Raw genomic sequence first — 20,246 nt, 5'->3', positions numbered from 1 at the left:
ACCTCATGTATCCAAATCGCATGCTGGAAGTCACGTTCCCACAGCTCCAGGCATCGGAGAATCCTGACCGCCCCTTTAAGAACGGTTTGAGCAAATAGTGAACAACCCCTTTAAACCTGCTTGCGGTCCTGACATGTCTGCTTAGTATATAGCGGTATTGACCTTGAAACTACAATTCTGCTGCATCTAAGCTTAGAACTGGACCATGGTCCTTCCCTAGGTTATTCCTCCTGGAAATGTATGCAGCTGTGACATATCTTAACTCACAGAACTGTTTCTTAGAGCGTATTTAGTAGCACAAGGAGAAGTCATGGCAGCGGCCATATGCAGAGCATTGTTTGCTTTGTGCACATTTTCACAACACTCATTACCAGTAAGAATACACTATTACTTCCCCTCACAGCACAGTGACCCCGCAGCCTGCAGGGCGAGCCGTCACCAGGGCGATCGGCTGCACCGAGGACCGCAGTGGTAGTACGTCGCCACCGTGTGGCAGTAGTGGCGCACTGCACGGCTTTCACTTTCGTTTCTGCAGAATGGACTTTCCGTCCTACCTGTAACGTCCGCGGCGTTCCCCAGACGAGTCTGCACCTCATAACCGACCAGAAGGCCGAGGACAGGACTGCGGGTGACAGAACACCGCGCCTAGAGGTAAGCGGCTCCCTCCTGACATGGTCGCTTCTATAGTTCACTTCCTGCTAAACAAGCGCTTCTCTCTGCCTCATCCACCATAATACGGAAATGCGACGCAAATATTAGCGCTCTGTATCCTGCTGTGGGACTACAACCCCCAACAGCTGCTAAAGGGACGCTGGGTGTTGTAGTTGTGCAATAGAGCTGCACAACGGGGTGCTCTATTCCTGCAAGCATTGGCCTGCTGGGACTTGTGGTGCCTCTGCCACCACCATACAGGTAATAACCGCACCACCAGTGTCATCTCCAGAGGGGCTTTCATTTACGCCCAGGAACAAATCAGGTTTCATGCCTGGCCCGCTGGGCACTGCGGGTTCTGGGCACCATCAGACCTTTACCACCCAGAATACAGCATTGTTTTTCTATGTAATTTTTCCCATTGGACCACCCCATGGCATAAAGCACCCCGATAATGAGCTGAGCTAGGGGCACCAGTGATGGAACACTTTAATTAGCTGTCTGTCAAGTCCTTATTGCCCTTACTACGTCACAATAGGGACATTGGGAGTTACACTGCACTTATTAAATGAGTGGGTGCTTGTAAAATTCCCAAATGAGCCAGGGCGAGCTGCAGCCCCTTTATAGCTCCCCACATGAGCCAGGGCCAGCTGCCGCCCCTTTATGGCTCCCCACATGAGCCAGGGCCAGCTGCTGCCCCTTTATGGCTCCCCGCATGAGCCAGGGCCAGCTGCTGCCCCTTTATGGCTCCCCACATGAGGCAGGGCGAGCTGCAGCCCCTTTATAGCTCCCCACATGAGCCAGGGCCAGCTGTCAAGCCTTTATAGCTCCCCACATGAGCCAGGGCCAGCTGCCACCCCTTTATGGCTCCCCACATGAGGCGGGGCGAGCTGCAGCCCCTTTATAGTTCCCCACATGAGCCAGGGTCAGCTGCCGCCCCTTTATGGCTCCCCGCGTGAGCCAGGGTCAGCTGCAGCCCCTTTATGGCTCCCCACATGAGCCAGGGCGAGCTGCAGCCCCTTTATAGCTTCCCACATGAGCCAGGGCGTGATGCAGCCCCTTTATAGCTTCCCACATAAGCCAGGGCGTGTCGCAGCCCCTTTATAGCTCCCCGCATGACCCAGGGCGAGCTGCAGCCCCTTTATAGCTCCCCCCATGAGCCAGGGCCAGCTGCAGCCCCTTTATGGCTCCCCCCATGAGCCAGGGCGAGTTGCAGTTGCCCTTTAACGGCTCCCCGCATGAGCCAGGGTGAGCTGCAGCCCCTTTATAGCTCCCTGCATGAGCCAGGGCAAGCTACAGCCCCTTTATAGCTCCCCACATGAGCCAGGGCGAGCCACAGCCACTTTATAGCTCCTCACATGAGCCAGGGCCAGCTGCCACCCCTTTATGGCTCCCCACATGAGGCAGGGCGAGCTGCAGCCCCTTTATAGCTCCCCACATGAGCCAGGGCCAGCTGCCGCCCCTTTATAGCTCCACACATGAGCCAGGGCCAGCTGCCGCCCCATTATAGCTCCCCACATGAGCCAGGGCCAGCTGCCGCCCCTTTATGGCTCCCCACATGAGGCAGGGCGAGCTGCCGCCCCTTTATAGCTCCCCACATGAGCCAGGGCGAGCCGCAGCCACTTTATAGCTCCTCACATGAGCCAGGGTGAGCTGCAGCACCTGTATGTCTGCCCACATGAGCCAGGGTGAGTTGCAGCCCCTTTTTTGTCTGCCCACATGAGCCAGGGTGAGTTGCAGCCCCTTTTTTGTCTGCCCACATGAGCCAGGGCAAGTTGCAGCCCTTTTATATCTGCCCACATGAACGAGGGAGAGCTGAACACACTTTATGCCCTAAAAACCCATACCGATAGGGGTTGTGTACACAAGAGAATTTTTGAAAAACTTAAAATGTACTCTGAAAATAGTTCGATAATATGGTGTCTGGACCATCAGTGATCAGCTGTGACTTATGGGGGCACCCAACACAGAGCATTCAGTTCTACTGTTCCTTCACAGCGCCATGTGGCGACAGGAGTGGACACATAGAGAAAAGGGCCCTTGTGCAAGAACAATATATGCATAATTCCTTTGCTTTGGTGGTGGAAGTGGCCCCCTTACCTCTTTGGCCCTGTGATGCTGCACAGGTTGTACCAATGGTATGTCCACCCCTGGGTGGTGGTCAGTCTTGGTCATCCAGAGTTGCAGCCGTCCTTTCCTTTGGATACTTGATGGAGGTCTTGAGAGGAGACCTCACGTTATTTCAGAATTGTATAATATATAAGAAGGTGAGTTTCCTAAACAAGTCTTTTCCTTAATGTATTCATTTTTCATGCTCTGCCTTCAAAAAAATGAAGAAAGAAAAGTTTGTAATCTACTAATTGTCAAAAAAGATACTGACCTCAAATAATGTCTTGTAGGATGGGTGGTCCCAGTGCATATGATATGGACCGTTCTCGGACCTCAATAACCGGCCGGACCGCCAGTCTCCTGAACTGAACTAATAGACTTCTAGGCATATACGTGGCTGGTAGATCACAGACCCCGGCCGGGGATTTCAGAACGGACACAAAACTTATAATATCAATGCGTGAATTCAGTCTTGAATATTTACAACAATCAGCCGTAACATTAAAACCACCTGCCTAATATTGTGCAGATACTCTAATACAACCCTGACCCATCCACAAGACTCAGATCCGGTGAATTTGGCGGCCAAGGGAACACCTTGAACCATTGCTGTGTTCCCCAAAGCATTTTGCAGCGATGCTGGGGGCATAATCCTGCTGAAAGAGGCCACTGCGGTTACTGTGTTTCGTGGCCATGAAGGGCTGTATTTGGTGTGGACTATGTTTAGGTGGTTGGTACGTGTCACAGTGACGTTCACATGAATGGCAGGATCTCGGGGTTCCTGCAGGACATCACACTACCTCCGCCAGCTTGTCTTCCTCCCATAGTGCATCCTGGTGCCATCTCTTCTGCCGGTAAGTGAGGCTGCTCCATCAGGTCCCCATATAATGGAACATACCTGTTTCATCAGAACAGACCATTTGCTGCCATAGTTCTGTGGCCCAGTTCTGATGTTCAGGTGTCCAGCCCAGGGGCTTTTGTTAGTAAACTGACCAGTGCCATGGTGCACTGGTGTACTGACACCATTCTCTCATAGTCAACATTAACTTTTTTAGCAATTTGTCCTTCAGTAGCTCTTCTGTAGAATGAGACTTTATGAACCTAATCTACTTAGTATTGGGGGGAAGAGGGGGCTTTTCATGAAACTGGTTGGATAATATCAGACTGTCCAGGGAACTACACCTTTGATAGAGGGAATGGCAGCTCCTAGTCTTTAGTCTATACTTACATTTCCAGGAGCAATTAAAGAGGAACAACACAAGACACAGTTCTACATAAATATGCTTGTTGAATACAAGTATTTATTAAAACAGATAGAAGGGCTGACTGGACCTCTCTGGACATACCCATTGAAGGTGTTTTGGGGGGCTATGTAGCTGTTATGGGTGGTCAACATATTCGAGGGCTGCATGGTTGTCGCACCATCCTCTCCTGGATGGAGAATGATGGGGTGATTTTTTTCTGGGGGGCTCTGTGGGTGTAATGTGTGGTCTGGATTTTAGAGGGCAGCATGGGTGTTACCCCATCCTCTCGTTGATGGACAATGATGGGGATGATCGCAGTGCTCCCTTGTTTTGTATTCTGGTGGCACATTGTAGTAGATTGTGCTTGGCCTGCACAGCTAATATAACAGGAGGAAGAAGTGAAACAGGAACCGTCTGTGGTTTTTAGGCGCAGGGTTGTTACATGCTCTGGATGGCGTGGCGTTGGTGTCTAGCACTATAATGCCACTGTTCATTCTATGATACGCTCATGTTATTTGCCTTGCCCTGATGCATAACTACTAGAATATTAATGAAATATTAGGAGTTTTTTATTCTACTTTGATTCTCCACTATTAATCAGTCAGTGTTTGTTGCTAGGTAGAAATCCATCACAGTCTACCTCCCATAACCATCTAACAATAGAATCCTAATGGGGCGATTAGATTGTGGGTTGGACTCTAGCTCAGTGATGTTGATACTTCAGTCCATAATGTTAGTCTAGGTCTTGGCCACCTGATGGTACTGTAAATTGGGGCACTACGTGGGCATTGTTAATGATGGAATGGTAAATAGGAGCACTGTGGTGACATTGATACGGGCACTGCTGTGCCATTCTTCATAGGATACTGTGGTGGCATTGTAATTCTAACACTATGGTGGCCTTATTACTTGTGGCTGCACTGTAAATAAGGGTCACTGTGATGACACTGGTAATAGGGACAAACTGTGGTCTTGTTATACAAGGACAATAGGGGGTGCAGTTTTAATGCAGTTTGGGATCTAGCCGGACCAGTTTCCTGAAAATGCTGTTATTTTATTGCAGGAGGTTTTCAGAGTTTTCCATGTTATTTCAGTAGATCTTGATGACCCGCAGTTTGCCTACTTAGACCATACTGAGTTTCTGAAGAAGCCACTGATGGCAAATAACATTCACATCGGCCCTATTTAGAGACTCTTGAGGTAAAGAACACAGGATATTTATGTCAGTTTTGTACAACAGTTTGAGGACAGGAAAGTGACAACCACTCCAAGAACATATAAGGCTCGAAAACCCTCATTCTTATTATAGGGGCCCCGACTAGCGCTTTGTTTCCTCCCGGGCCCGTTTGGCTGAGCCCAGTGCCACAGTGCTCTATTGCGCAGGCGCCGAGGAGTCACTGTGGCACTCTGCTCAGCCAAACGGGCCCGGGAGGATACAAAGTGCGCTCCCTGTGAGCCGCGCTTTGCGCATGTGCCGGGAGGTGAGGGGAGAAAAGTGCACATCACAGGGATCTTTGACGCGCTGGGAGGGGGGGAAATATGGTAAACTTGGACATAGGCGGGGATTGGGTGGAATCATAAGGATGGGCGGGGATAGCTTGGCATCTGGGGGGGACGCCAAGCCAGTGAAAGACCAAGGAGAAAAAACTACATTTCTCTACATTCAGACCTCTACCATGGGCCATACAGGTATGTATAGATTTACTTTTCTATACCCTGTATGGCCATAGTAGAGGTCTGATATCTCCAAAGTGGTGACAAATTCCCTTTAAATGGGGATAAGTGTTTTCCAATGTTCGGACCCAAACGATCAATAAGTGATCACCGATCCTGTGGATCCCTTGGATCGGTGATAACTTGTTTTAACCAAAAAACCCTTTAATGCAAACTATCGTAATTGTGCATCCCAGTTATGGTGGCGCACAGTAGATGTGCAGGAGGCTCCTGTGTCTTAGAGTCAACGCTCCACCATAAGGCTATGTGCCCACGATGCAGAAATGCTCCGGATTTTTTCCTGAGCGTTTCTATATCTCCCTGGCAGAAAAAACGCATGCGGATTGTACATGCGGATTGTACATGCTGATTGCACATGCGTTTTTCCTGCCAGGGACAAGCGGAAGTGAAGCGTTCTTCACTTGCATTTCCGCATGCGGGTTGACAAGCGCTTTCCAAGCGATTTTAGCATCACTTTGAAAGTGCTTGTTAACTTGGTCACACTATATAAATCCATGCAACCGGCATGGATTTATATAGTGTGACCGTAAAGAGTGGTAAAAAGAAAAAGAATAAATCTATACTTACCTTCTGATGGCCCCCGGAGTCTTGCTTCGCTCCTTTCTCCCTTGTCGGCAGCTCGCGGTACACTGAAGGACCTGCCGTCACATGACTATGACGTCAGCGCAGGTCCTTCAGTCCACTGCGATCTGCCAGCAAGTGAAGACAAGGAGACCGGGGGCCATCAGAAGGTAAATATAATATTTTTTATTTTATTCTTTTTTTTACAGGTTCTCCGCACATTGAAACGCATGGATTCTGCATGTACAGATGCAGTGATGCGGATTCCATGCGTTCCAATGCAAGTCAATGGCGGCGAAAATGCAGCTCTTCCGCAAAATAATTGGTAGTGCTGCGTTTTTTTCCGCAATGATAATCCGCAGCGGAAATTTCCGCAGCATGTGCACAGCACATGCGGATTATCATTGGGGAACATGGCAGACCTTCTACCAAGCGTTTTTGCCGCTGCGGAAACGCTTAAAAAACGCATCGTGGGCACACAGCCTAACAGGGATAATGGCTATCAGGTATTTGCATATTGCTGTAGGGTGGATCCCGAGGATCAATTCCTCCTGTGGGCCCCAGACACCCCAGTCCGACACTGTATACATGTACACTTGGCCAAGTGGGTACGTGTTCTCAATATGTAGAAAGGAGACTATTGCTCCCTTATCTCCCATGAGAACAAAAAGATATGGCATTGAAATCCTTCTTTCTCCATCATCTGTCGGTGAATCAGGAAGCCCTCATACACATAGATAGTGGCCACCCAGTCCCAGGTTCACATGACTTTTCTCTACAGAATATGGCCACTAGAAGTTAGAAATACATGTTTTTAGCCAGGGAAAAGAATGTCATAGTTTGCTCTGTTGTTTCCTCCATTTCAGCACTGCAGACATAAGGACAGCTAAGGCTGTGTGCCCACGATGCGTTTTTTAAGCGTTTCCGCAGCAGCAAAAACGCTGCAGAAACGCTTGAAAAACGCATTGTAGAAGGTCTGCCATGTTCCCCAATGATAATCTGCATGTGCTGTGCACATGCTGCGGAAATTTCCGCTGCGGATTATCATTGCGGAAAAAAACGCAGCACTACCAATTATTTTGCGGAAGTGCTGCGTTTTCGCCGCCATTGACTTGCATTAGAACGCGCCAATTCCGCAAGACTGCATCTGTACACGCGTAATTGGCGCGTTCTAATGTGCGGATGGTACCCGGGTGTAGAGGACAGGAGAGTCTCATCCACACCTAGGTACCAAAAAATCCTGAGCATTTCTGCATCTTGGGCACATAGCCTAAGGCTACCTTCAGACAGATTATTTCAGGTGCTGCTTCAGTTAATGCTCCTTTTTTCCTAAACAGGTTTTGAAGAGTTATAGAAGACTTTTGGCGATATTTTCACACAGAGTTTTTTTGCCATGGATTTTGTAGATCCACTTCAGGATCCACATCAAAGAGTATTTGAAGCAGTTAGTTATGTGCATTTTGAAGCTTAAAAATATTTGTGTGCACATTCCCTTAATCCTGAAGTGTCCTTTGCAGCCTTTTGATTGGTCAGTGCCTAGTTTGGAGAGAATTCTATCAGGATCTCCTTCAAAGAAGTGACATGCATTTGTTTTTTTTAAACAGGTTTGTTTTAAAACTTCTTGAGGAAAATGAAATGCTAAAAAACCCTTCTCATATGAACAGTAGAGTTCCAGTAGAATAGGAAGAGTTTTCCTTGAGGTTTTTGCAGAGGCTTTTGGAGCAGATCCTCTTTGTAAAAAACCCTAAAAAAATGAACAAAGCTTCAGTATGCTCGGAACAGTACCATAGACCTGAGCCTCGTTGACCATGTAAATATGCCAGGGTAGCTCAGCTTCAATAATCCACTCTGTGTGACTGCAGACTCATGAATCCCCCCAAGTGCACGCACTGTGCGCTGTCGGGGTTCACTGGTTTCTGAGTGGGGGCCAGAGGGCATATATAAGTTATACATACCCGTGGCCAGTGGGTGCGGCCTCACTCCATACACAAGTGTGTGGAGCAAGGCCACGCCCACTAGACAGGGTCTGGCCAGGAGCATGTATAACGCATACATACTCTGCGGTGCCGGCTCAGAAACCGGCGAATCCTTGTTCCGCACAGTCACACAAGTCTGCAGTCACACAGAGTTACTGACAGCGACAAGGGAGAAAATGAATGAGCTAGAATCTCAGCACAAGCACTTTATTACTCTCCTCTTGGATATATGGATATAATCATGGGATTCATATGAGTGTTGTGTCTAACCTTTCTATATCTGAATCATGTATTCTCCTCTATGAAATATCCCAATTTTGGGGTCTGTGCATTGTCACTGATAGCTCTTTATGCCCATTTTTTTTGTCCCTAGGGTGACTTTGCAGCTTTTTTTGTTTACCTTGTTTTTGACCAGGTTTTATGTATGTAAATCATTTTTGGATAAATAATAAAGCATTGTTAATTGAGTATACTGGTGAAGTCAGCACTCCATTTTTTCTATCATTAACTATCACTGGAGATAGTATTTCCCTTGCGGAGCAGATTGTTTCTGTATGGTAGTGAGAGCCATGTTCTTTGTCTTCACACATGCCTGTGCTTGTCCTCCTTTGTTTGCCTTGTAGTGAATCAATGTTCCTTTTCATAGATAAAGAAAAATAAACAGCACAAATCTGGCAAACTGTGCTACCAGACTACTTAAAGGGATTTTCCCCCCATAACAAGTGATGGCAGATTGCAATGATAGTTGGAGTTCGATCACAATTTTCAGAACCACTAGTAATAATTTACTACTGCTTTGTGTATACAGCTATGCAGAACTACGGTTACAGATAAACTGTATAGTCCAATTCTGTAGCCATTCTCCCCTTAGGATTGGGCCCGCCTCCCCTAGTGAGAAGTAGTTTGCAGGAAATTCTACTGCTACACACGTGGTCAAAATTGTTGGTACCCCTTGTTTAATGAAAGAAGAACCCATAATGGTCACAGAAATAACTTGAATCTGACAAAAGTAATAAATTAAAAATCTATGAAAATGAACAAATGAAAGTCAGTCATTGCTTTTCTGCTTCCACAGAATTAAAAAAAAAATTAACCTCATGAAATAGGCCTGGACAGAAATGATGGTTCTTCTTAACTTAATATTTTGTTGAACAACCTTTTGAGGCAATCACTGCAATCAAACGGTTCCTGTAACTGTCAATGAGACTTCTGCACCTCTCGACAGGTATTTTGGCCCACTCCTCATGAGCAAACTGCTCCAGTTGTCTCGTGTTTGAAGATTGCCTTTTCCAGACAGAATGTTTCAGCTCTTTCCAAAGATGCTCAATAGGATTTAGGTCAGGGCTCATAGAAGGCCACTTCAGAAAAGTCCACTGTTTTCCTCTTAGCCATTCTTGGGTGTCTTTAGCTGTGTGTTTTGTGTCATTATCCTGTTGCAAGACCCATGACCTGTGACTGAGACCAAGCTTTCTGACACTGGGCAGCACGTTTCTCTCTAGAATCCTTTGATAGTCTTGAGATTTCATTGTACCCTGCACAGATTCAAGACACCCTGTGCCAGATGCAGCAAAGCAGCCCCAGAACATAGCAGAGCCTCCTCCATGTTTCACAGTAGGGACAGTGTTCTTTTCTTGATATGCTTCATTTTTCCATCTATGAACATAGAGCTGATGTGCCTTGCCAAAAACTTCCATTTTTGTCTCATCTGTCCATAGGACATTCTCCCAGAAGGTTTGTCAATATGTAGTTTGGCAAATTCCAGTCTGGCTTTTTTAGGATTTTTTTTTCAACAACGGTGTTCTCCTTGGTTGTCTCCCATGAAGCCCACTTTGGATCAAACAACGACGGTTGGTTAGATCTGACACTGATGTTCCTTGAGCTTGAAATTCACATTTAATCTCTTTAGAAGTTATCCTGGGCTCTTTTGTTACCATTCGTATTATCCGTCTCTTTGATTTGTCATCAATTTTCCACCTGTGGCCACGTCCAGGAAGGTTGGCTACAGTCCCATGGATCTTAAATTTCTGAATAATATGTGCAACTGTAGTCACAGGAATATCAAGATGCTTGGAGATGGTCTTATAACCTTTACCTTTAACATGCTTGTCTATAATTTTCTTTCTAATCTCCTGAGACAGCTCTTTCCTTTGCTTCCTCTAGTCCATGTTGAGTGTGGTACACACCTGGTCACCAAACAGCACAGTGAGTATCTGTAGTCCTATATACAGGCCCACTGACTGATTACAAGATTGTAGACCTCTGTGATGCTAATTAGTGGACACAACTTGATTTAGCATGTCCCTTTTGTCACATTATTTTCAGGGGTACCATCATTTCTGTCCAGGCCTATTTCAGGAGTTTATTTTTTTACAAAATTCTGTGGAAGCAGGGTTGAAAAGCAATGACTGACTTTCATTTGTTCATTTTCATAGATTTTTAATTTATTATTACTTTTTGTCGGATTCAAGTTATTTCTGTGACCATTGTGGGTTTTTCTTTCATTAAACGAGGGGTACCAACAATTTTGACCACGTGTGTATATGCTATTGTGGTTATTGTTAGGTCCAGAAATATTTGCAGTTACACAAATTTTTGCATTTTAGCTGTTTACTAAAACATATTCAAGATACAGTTATATAATCTATATGGGCTTAAAGTGCAGAATCTCAGATTTAATTTGATAGTATTCACATCTTATTTGGAGTAAGGGTTTAGAAATTACAGCTCTTTAAGATGTAGCTGCCTTTTTTTAAAGGGACCAAAAGTAATTGGGCAATTATCTCAAAAGATCCTTAATGGGTTGCATAGGCTATTCCCTCATTAATCCATAATCAATTCGGAAGGTAAAAGATCTGGAGCTGATTCCAGGTGTGGCATTTGCATTTGGAAGCTCTTGCTGTGAACCCACAACATGCAGTCAAAGGAACTCGTAATGGAAGAGAAACAGACAATCATTAGGTTGAAAAAAAGAAATCCATCAGAGAGATCGCAGAAATGTTAGGAGTGGCCAAATCAACAGTTTGGTAAATTCTGCAAAAAAAAGAGCACACTGGTGAGTTTGGAAACTCAAAAAGGCTTGGACGTCCATGACAGACAATAGTAGTGGATGATCGAAGAATCCTTTCCATGGTGAGGAAAAATCCCTTCACAACATTCACCCATGTGAAGAACAATCTCCAGGAAGTAGGTGTTTCAGTATCTACAGGTGCATCTCACAAAATTAGAATATCATCAAAAAGTAAATTTATTTCAGTTCTTCAAAACAAAAAGTGAAACTCATATATCATTACAGCGTGATGTATTTCAAGTGTTTATTTCTGTTAATGTTGATGATTATGACTTACAGTCAATGAAAACACAAGTCATTATCTCGTTAAATTAAAAAAAAAAAACCTTAGAATACTTTATAACAGCTTGAAAAATGATTTTAAAATCCAAAATGTTGGCCTACTGAAATGTATGTTCAGTAAATGCACTCAGTATTTGGTCGGGGCTCCTTTTGCATCAATTACTGCATCAATGTGGCGTGGCATGGAGGCGATCAGCCTGTGGCACTGCTGAGGTGTTATGGAAGCCCAGGTTGCTTTGATTGCAGCCTTCAGCTCGTCTGCATTGTTGGGTCTGGTGTCTCTCATCTTCCTCTTGACAATACCCCATAGATTCTCTATGGGGTTATGGTCAGGCGAGTTTGCTGGCCAATCAAGCACAGTGATACTGTTGTGTGTAAACCAGGTATTGGTACTTTTGGCAGTGTGGACAGGTGCCAAGTCCTGCTGGAGAATGAAATTTCCATCTCCAAAAAGCTTGTCGGCAGAGGGAAGCATGAAGTGCTCTAAAATTTCCTGGTAGACGGCTGCGCTGACTTTGGTCTTGATAAAACACAGTGAACCTACACCAGCAGATGACATGGCTCCCCAAACCATCACTGATTGTGGAAACTTCACACTAGACCTCAAGCAGCTTGGATTGTGGCCTCTCCACTCTTCCTCCAGACTCTGGGACCTTGATTTCCAAATGAAAATTGGAACTCTGGGACCTTGTGAAGTGTGTCAATGACTGCCTTCTGGACATCTGTCAAGTCAGCAGTCTTCTTCATGATTGTGGAGCCTACTGAAACAGACTAAGGGACATTTGTAAACGCTTAGGAAGCCTTTGCAGGTGTTTTTTGTTAATTATTTTAATTTACTGAGATAATGACTTTTGTGTTTTCATTGGCTGTATGCCATAATTATCAACATTAACAGAAATAAACACTTGAAATAGATCTGTTTGTAATGACTCTATATAATGAGTTTCACTTTTTGTATTGAAGAAGAGAAATAAATGAACTTATTGATGATATTCTAATTTAGTGAGGTGCACCTGTAAGTATACCATAAAGAGAAGACTTCATGAGAGCTCATCAGAGGGTTCACCACAAGGTGCAAACCATTAATCAGCCTTACAAATAGGCCAGATTAGACTTTGCCAAAAAGCATCTAAAGAAACCACCCTAGCTCTGGAAAAGCATTCATTGGACAGATGAAACTAAGATCAACCTGTACCAGAATGATGGAAAAAGAAAGTATGGAGAAAGCTTGGTATGGCTTATGATCCAAAGCATACCACATCCTCTGTAAAACATGGTGGAGGCAGTGTGATGGCTTGGGCATGCATGGCTGCCAGTGGCACTGGGTGACTGGTGTTTATTGATGATGTGACTGAAGACAGAAGCAGCCGGATGAATTCTGTACAGAGCGATACTTTCTGCTCAGATTCAACCAAATTCAGGAAGGCTGATTGGACGTCCCTTCACAGTGCAGATGGACAGTGACCCAAAACATACTGCAAAAGCAACCGAGGAGTTTAAGGGAAAGAAGTGGAATATTGTGCAATGGCCGAGTCAGTCACCAGATCTCAACCCCATGAGCAGCATTTCCTGTGCTTAAGACAAAACTTAAGGCAGAAAGACCCACAAACAACCAACACCTGAGGTCAGCTGCAGTAAAGGCCTGGCAAAGTATCACAAAGGAGGAAACCCAGTGTTTGGTGACGTCCATGGTTTCCAGACTTCAGGTAGTCATTGACTGCAAAGAATTCTCTACAAAGTATTGAAAATGAACATTTTATTTATGGTAAAGTTAATTTGTCCAATTACTTTTGGGCCCCTGAAATAAGGAAGCTTTGTAGAAAAATGGTTGCAATTCTAAAATGTTTGACAGGATATTTTTGTTCAACCCCTTTAATGAAAGTCTACACTTCAATTGCATCTCAGTGGTTTCATTTTAAATAAAAAATAGTGGCATACAGAGACCAAATCACCAAGATTCTGTCACTGTCCAAAGATTTCTGGACCTAATTGTAATCACTCCTAAGACACTATTGTATACTATTCAATGGGGGACAAGGGGATTATTGATAATTATGGCACTATATAACCTGTTTGGAGATTGTGAAGGGTTTGAGAATTTCTCCCAATGTGATTGGGTGTTTCTAGTGATATAAATGATTTTGTGACTGATAAATTCAATGCAAAATCTCCTCACATTGGTAACATCTCTTGTTTTCCACTAGGTGGCGCAGTAGTCTTTGCTTTATCAACCACTTTGGCTGTAGTGAGGATGCTGGTATTTAGAAAGGATGAGTGCAAAATCTTCGAGTCACATGAAGAATAGTGTAGGCCGAGTGCAAAACTTCCTTTACAAGGAGTCTACTTCAGTAGGAAGAAGCTCAGCCACGTCATGTTAGAAGCCATCAGTGAGAACTCATTGATGTATAAGCTGTAACCAGTGTTCTTATATCACACAATGATACCGCTGCTTCTATTAGTATGTGATTCATTGGAGAGGAAAACTTGGCAGGATTTTATGCTGAAATGTATGAGAGCTGAAGAAGTTTACGAGAGACTTGAACCGTGAATGCCAGACCACCATTGACAGGCCCATTATTAAGATCAGTGGGGGACACAACATTCTGACCTTGAGCAATTTACAGTGTCCCAGAGACTCTGTCTTCATGAAGAATAGACCTTTATCCCAGATTATTAGTGATGACATTCATGGTTCAGTGAGGAGCCGCCTTTGTCCCTTTACGCTAGCGTCTGTGCACCCATGACAGTGTAAGTAGCAGGGAGAAACGTCAGCCTTCTCCGCACCAGAGGTAAGAAAAGAGGCATATTAATGACACTTTAATGGGTACCCTGTGGATGGCACACATATTGGGGCACTGATATGGGGGCTTTATTTGCAGCTGTAGATACTTTGACTGGCAACACTGTGGCTACCACTCTTGTGTGTTTCTGTATGAGCACAATTACCTGTAGGATTGCTAGAGTGATGGAAGTACTAAGGCTGTTTTGAGCTTGTTTCTTGAATATCAGGGACGCTGAATATATCCACAAAGCCCCATTTTAATAGATGTCAAATATAGTTATTTGGCATGAATGAATTTTTACATTCCGCACCCGATACTCCAGGAGAAATCATATTTTCTGGCAGATCAGCATTCAGAGGCATCTATCATGCTCATTTCTGTTATAAAAGGGCACTGGTTGTGTGAGAAAAGGTCTAATTTGGCCTTTTCAAGCATCCAAAGTCTCCTGAGCATGGCCAGCAGGTAAGCTAGTTAAAGGGAATCTGTCAGCAGCAGGTTTTTCTTATGTAATTTGAGAGTAACATGATGTAGAAGCTGAGAACCTGATCCCAGTGATGTGTCACTTATTAGGTTGCGTGCTATAGTCTCAATAAAATAAGCATTTTATCAGCAGGAGATTATCACTACAGGACTAGATTTCTTGTGCCTCCTAGTCAACTGCTGTGTTATCCCGGCTCCAGCACTGATTGGCAGCTTTCTGCCTATGCACAGTGTACACAGAAAGCTGCCAATCCGTGGTGCGGGCGGAGTTATACAGAGCTCAGCATTCAGCGAACTGGAAGATCTACCGCAGCGAAAACAGTGATTTTATCACTTTACCCAATAAACTAAGTGACACATTGCTGGAATCAGGGTCTCTGTCCCTACATCATGCTTCTCACAGATAGGGTAGCAAAAACTTGATGACTGATTCCCTTTAAGCTAATTTCTGTGGATGATGAGGTTTGCAGACTAGGGATGCCGGGTGCTGCAGTCATGTGCACAATGTGATTTAGGAGCATATGTCAGTAAATTGTGTAAATATAGTTATTGGGTTAGATAGTGGTGCCAAGTGTAGCTTTCTCAGAACTCTATATTGTGCCTCCAGGAAATGGATGAACACTTGTCCAGCCATATGATGAGTTATATAAGTTGTCGGATGACCCTGTGAAGCTGGAGGATCCATGTTTAGTCCTGCATAGCCGCTGTCAGGCTCCCAGCCTCCATATATCCCATTAATCTGTTCCCTGCCATTAGGTTTTATCTGATTGTACAGAGTCCTGATTTCCTAACCCCACACAGCGCTGCCATGGTGATGTGTTGTGTTTACCAGTCTGGTACATTTCTGGCCCTTCGTAAAGCGCACACAGGAACGTAATATCGCTTATTAGTATCTCTTCCAGCTCCCCCGCTCGTGTCCTCTGCACGGCCTCCCTTATAGCACTGTGCACCCCCAAATTCAGCATGAGGAGGACCTGTTCTTATATGACACCGTAAAATGTACTCACCAATTTAACCCTTTTGTCTTTAGGGGAAGAGGCTGTTTTCATGCTGAGCTGAGCAGAGACCCATCAGTTGCAGGTAAGTACTCCTATTGGAGGAAGAAAGACCTACACTGATTTATTGAGATCACACGACTGATTGTATTCGCTGACAGCATAACCTGGGGGGGCAGCTCTAAAGCAGGATTCCTTCTACTTCTACTAATTTGGCTCCGTTTGTGTATGACATTACCGGATAGATTACAATTATTTCATTCTTACTTGGTCATCATTGCAGTAGGCACTCATATCCTGTTCAGCTTGTGATATTATTTAGCAGCTGATCTGATAAGTAGGCCTGCAGTGTAAAGCATGGGGAGAAAAGCAGCAGATAGATAACACAGGTGACTCCCAACAGGCATTGCTCCTAAGGAGTCATTGATAATAACGCTCTTGTTATAAGGCAGCGCTAAAAGGTAGCCAAGTAACTAACACAGCAATCTATAGCAAGTAATACATGTAGACAGAAACCTACATACAGTACTGGGTTCAAAATGTTATAAAGGAACAGTCTAAGTAGCAATTTCTTAAAGTGATTCTGTCATTCCTTAATGGGTCTGTCAGGGATTTAAAAACAATGTGGCTTCTTTCTTTCAGAAACAGTATCAGCCCTGACCATGATACTCGTAGTATTATGATTTAGCTGGTGTTCTTGCACTCGTGTTCTGGGGGTGCCTCTTTTCGGCGTCACCCTCCACGTGGTTGTGTCCTGAAAAAAGTCACAAATTTCCTGTTCGCAAATCGTGTTTGGATGTTGTAAAATTCGCATATTCTACCCCATTAAAAAAGCAATTCTGGACCATCCTAGAACACTCCATTGTGTGTTTCATCAGATTTTCTCCTGAAAATATATGAATAAAGTTGGTGACATTGTTAGTCTGTGTAGGAACACACCCTATGGACAAGAGAAATGGTAAGATACAGTTGTGAATTTATTTACAGTATATATTTCCAGAAGGAATAACAAAGGAACCATTCAATGCAGAATTCTAAGAAAAGAAAGTTCAGGATTGTCATTTCATAGGAAATCTATGGGTGAAGGGGTCTCATGGGACAGCTCTTTAAACAGGACCTGTCACCAGGTCAAAAGTGGCCAGTTTGTTTTCTTATTTTATTCCCGCTGCTCCCCTGAGTATTCCACTTTTTGTATTTTTAAACCCTCTATACGGTTCCAGAAGTATGTATGCTACAAATTACAACCTGTTCTCACATTCCCTAATAGCTCAGTGTGTTATTAGGTTGATTCCCAAGTGAAAGGTCACTGGTTCAAATCGAGGAGCAGCCATGAAGAAGATTTCCCAAGAAAAGAGCATTAGCATCATCCAGCTCTTCGATAGTGGTCTCTCCGGTCAAGAAAATTGCCAAACTGCATCATGTGAGTGCCATGACAGTTGAAAGATTACAAATTGAAGTCTGTCCATCCATTCAAAAGCCAAGAGGTGGACGTCCAGGCAAAATATCGGGAGTCAACAAATCGGCTCATCACAAGGTCTATCAGTTCTGGCGTGACAAACACTGTATTGGAGGTGGACCATATGCTTCGTAATAGTGAGATCACAGACGTCCATGCAAGCACCGTGCGACACACATTACACAAGTCTGGAAAGGTGACCCGAATAAAGGTTAAGAAGCCTCAACTTCAATGGCTCAGGTTTGCCAAAAAGTATGAAAAGTGGACAGTAGAAGATTAGAAACGGGTGATTTGGAGCAATAAGACAAAAGTCAATAGACTAGACTCTGATGGGTTCAAATGAGTCTGGAAGAAACAAGGGAAAAAGGGGCTAACGGATCGAGAAATTGAAGGAACTGTCAAGTTTGGTGGAGTAAGCCTGATGGTATGGGGTGGTTTCACAGCCAAAGGTGTTGGATACTTGACCAGGATCGATGATGGTTTTAATGCTGAGCTATATGTGAGTGTCCTACAAGACGAGTCACTTCGTACACTCGAGTCCTATGGGTATGAAAAGGATGATATAGTGTTCCAGCAGGACAACGACCTGAAGCGTACGTCGAGATTGGCGAAGAAATGGTTCAATGACAATGAAGTAGAGGTGCTGGATTGGCCCCCACAGTCCCCAGACCTCAACCAAATCGAAAACTGTATTCATACCCAAGAGAGTTGACCAGTATGCACCAACTTTGAGAACATGTAGAAGAGACATGGGATCAGATCTCGGTCGAGAGATGCATGAATCTGAGTGATAGCATGCCCAGAAGGTTTCAGGCAAGGTTGAAAGCCAAAGGTGGATTGGCGAAACACTAAAAATTATAATTTAGATTTTTAGGAGCAAATCAGTAGCAATGCAGTCATATAACAAGAATCTGCATAATTAATCATATGCTAAATAATTGCAAGTCAAATTTACATATGAGATAGCCAAGATGATTGGCTATAAAATGATGGCAGTCTCACGTTCGAAGCAGTAGTAGATGGTTAGATATGGAGCCTGAAAGTTCAAAACATTGTTACCCTTTTGCTTGTCGCTATAGGTAGAGCAGCCTAAAGACACTCCCCCAGAAAATCCCATTAGCCACACCCTCTTGGTAAAGACCATAAAATTTAACAATAAATAAAAAGGCCCATATCTCTGGTACTGTATGGTGGATTAAAAAAATACAAAAAGCAGATTACTCAGGGGAGCAGCGGGAATAAAATAAAAGCAAAAAGTGGTCACTTTTAAACTGATGACAGATGCTCTTTAACCCCTTAATAACATCTGACGTACTAATACGCGTCTGTGCCCTGGGACTTAAGAGCCAGACCTGTATTAGTACGTCATCGCGATCGCGCGCGCACACAGGCTGTGCGGGCGCGATCGCCGCCGGGTGTCAGCTGATTGTCACAGCTGACACCCGGTACTATGTGCAGGGAGCGGTCCTGCACCGCTCCCAGCACATTAACCCCCGCGATGCCGCGATCGAAGTCTATCGCGGCATTGCGGGGGCAAGGGGAGGTGATCGGCGATACTCACCTCCTCTTCCGGCTTCCAGCGCAGTCTGCAAAGGCTTCCCGGGTGTTGCCATGACGACCCGATGTCGTCATGACAACATCCGGGTCACCAGAGAGCAGGAAGATTGCTTGGACATGCGCAGTGCATCTCCAAGCAATCTTCACACTGTGCACTTCTGACAGCCTTCATGGCATAGGGATGGTGCTCCATTCCTGTGCCATGCAGGCGATCAGAAAAAAAAAAGTGAAAGTCCCAGAGTGGGACAAAGTAATAAAGTGTATAAACTGTGTGAAAGTGAAAAAAAAAAAAAAAAAAAAAAATGTGCAAAAATATTATAAAAAAATAAAAAAAATAATACACCAAAAATAAAAATATAATGTACCCATCAATAAATATTATTATAAAAAAAAAAAAAATAAAAGTACACATATTTGGTATCGCCGCGTCCGGAACAACCTGACCTATAAAACTGTCCCACTAGTTAACCCCTTCAGTGAACACGGTAAAAAAAAAAAAAAAAAAACGAAGCAAAAAACAATGCTTTATCACCATACCGCCAAACAAAAAGTGGAATAACACGCGATCAAAAAGACGCATATAAATAAAAATGATACCGCTGAAAACGTCATCTCGTCCCGCAAAAAACAAGCCGCCATACACCTCCATCAGCCGAAAAATAAAAAAGTTATAGCTCTCAGAATAAAGCGATACTAAAAAATATTTTTTTCTATAAAATAGCTTTTATTGTGTATAAGCGCCAAAACATAGAAAAATGATACAAATGTGGTACCGCTGTAAACGTACTGACCCGAAGAATAAAGCTACCTCATCAATTTTACCACACGCGGAACAGAATAAAAAAAAAAAAAAAAAAAAACAATTCCTGAATTGTTGGTTTTTGTTTATTCTGCCTCCCAAAAATCGGAATAGAAAGCGATCAAAAAATGTCACGTGCCTGAAAATGGCACCAATAACAACGTCAAGTCATCCCGCAAAAAACGAGCCGTCACATGACTGTCTGCCAAAATCTGGAAAAATTATAGCTCTCAAAATATGGCGATGCAAAAACTAGATTTTACAAAAAATGCGTCTTTTAGTGTGTGACAGCTGTCAGTCATAAAAACCCCATATGATTCTGGCATTGCTGTAATCACACCGACCCGAAGAATAAAGTCGTCTAATCACTTATACCGCACAAGGAACGGCGTCAAAAATAAACTCTTGGGCTAGGGTTAGGGCTAGGGTTAGGGCTGGGGCTAGGGTTGTGCTGGGGCTAGGGTTGTGCTGGGGCTAGGGTTGTGCTGGGGCTAGGGTTGTGCTGGGGCTAGGGTTGTGCTGGGGCTAGGGTTGTGCTGGGGCTAGGGTTGT

General features: G+C 44.3%; 1 protein-coding gene across 4 annotated transcripts in view; it reads left to right on the top strand.

Moving 5' to 3' along the window:
- Positions 1-477: 477 nt before the first annotated feature.
- LOC141272672 (uncharacterized) overlaps positions 478-20,246 on the top strand; it is a 33,141-nt gene continuing 13,372 nt past the window's right edge. For 2 of the 4 annotated variants that reach the window (XM_073683623.1, XM_073683622.1), the window contains exons 1-2: positions 478-651; positions 15,918-15,967. The gene's annotated coding sequence lies outside the window, so the exon portion shown is untranslated. Of the gene's footprint in view, positions 652-13,951; positions 14,414-15,917; positions 15,968-20,246 lie in introns of those variants that run through there. The other 2 variants (XM_073683625.1, XM_073683624.1) reach the window with 1 other exon arrangement.

The sequence above is a fragment of the Phyllobates terribilis genome, unplaced genomic scaffold, assembly GCF_046119375.1.
Source record: "Phyllobates terribilis strain yellow unplaced genomic scaffold, ASM4611937v1 Scaffold_5__5_contigs__length_657084704, whole genome shotgun sequence".
Taxonomy (NCBI): Eukaryota; Metazoa; Chordata; class Amphibia; order Anura; family Dendrobatidae; genus Phyllobates; species Phyllobates terribilis.
The sequence above is the reverse complement of the archived record's forward strand: the minus strand, read 5'-3'. Positions and strand labels throughout refer to the sequence as shown.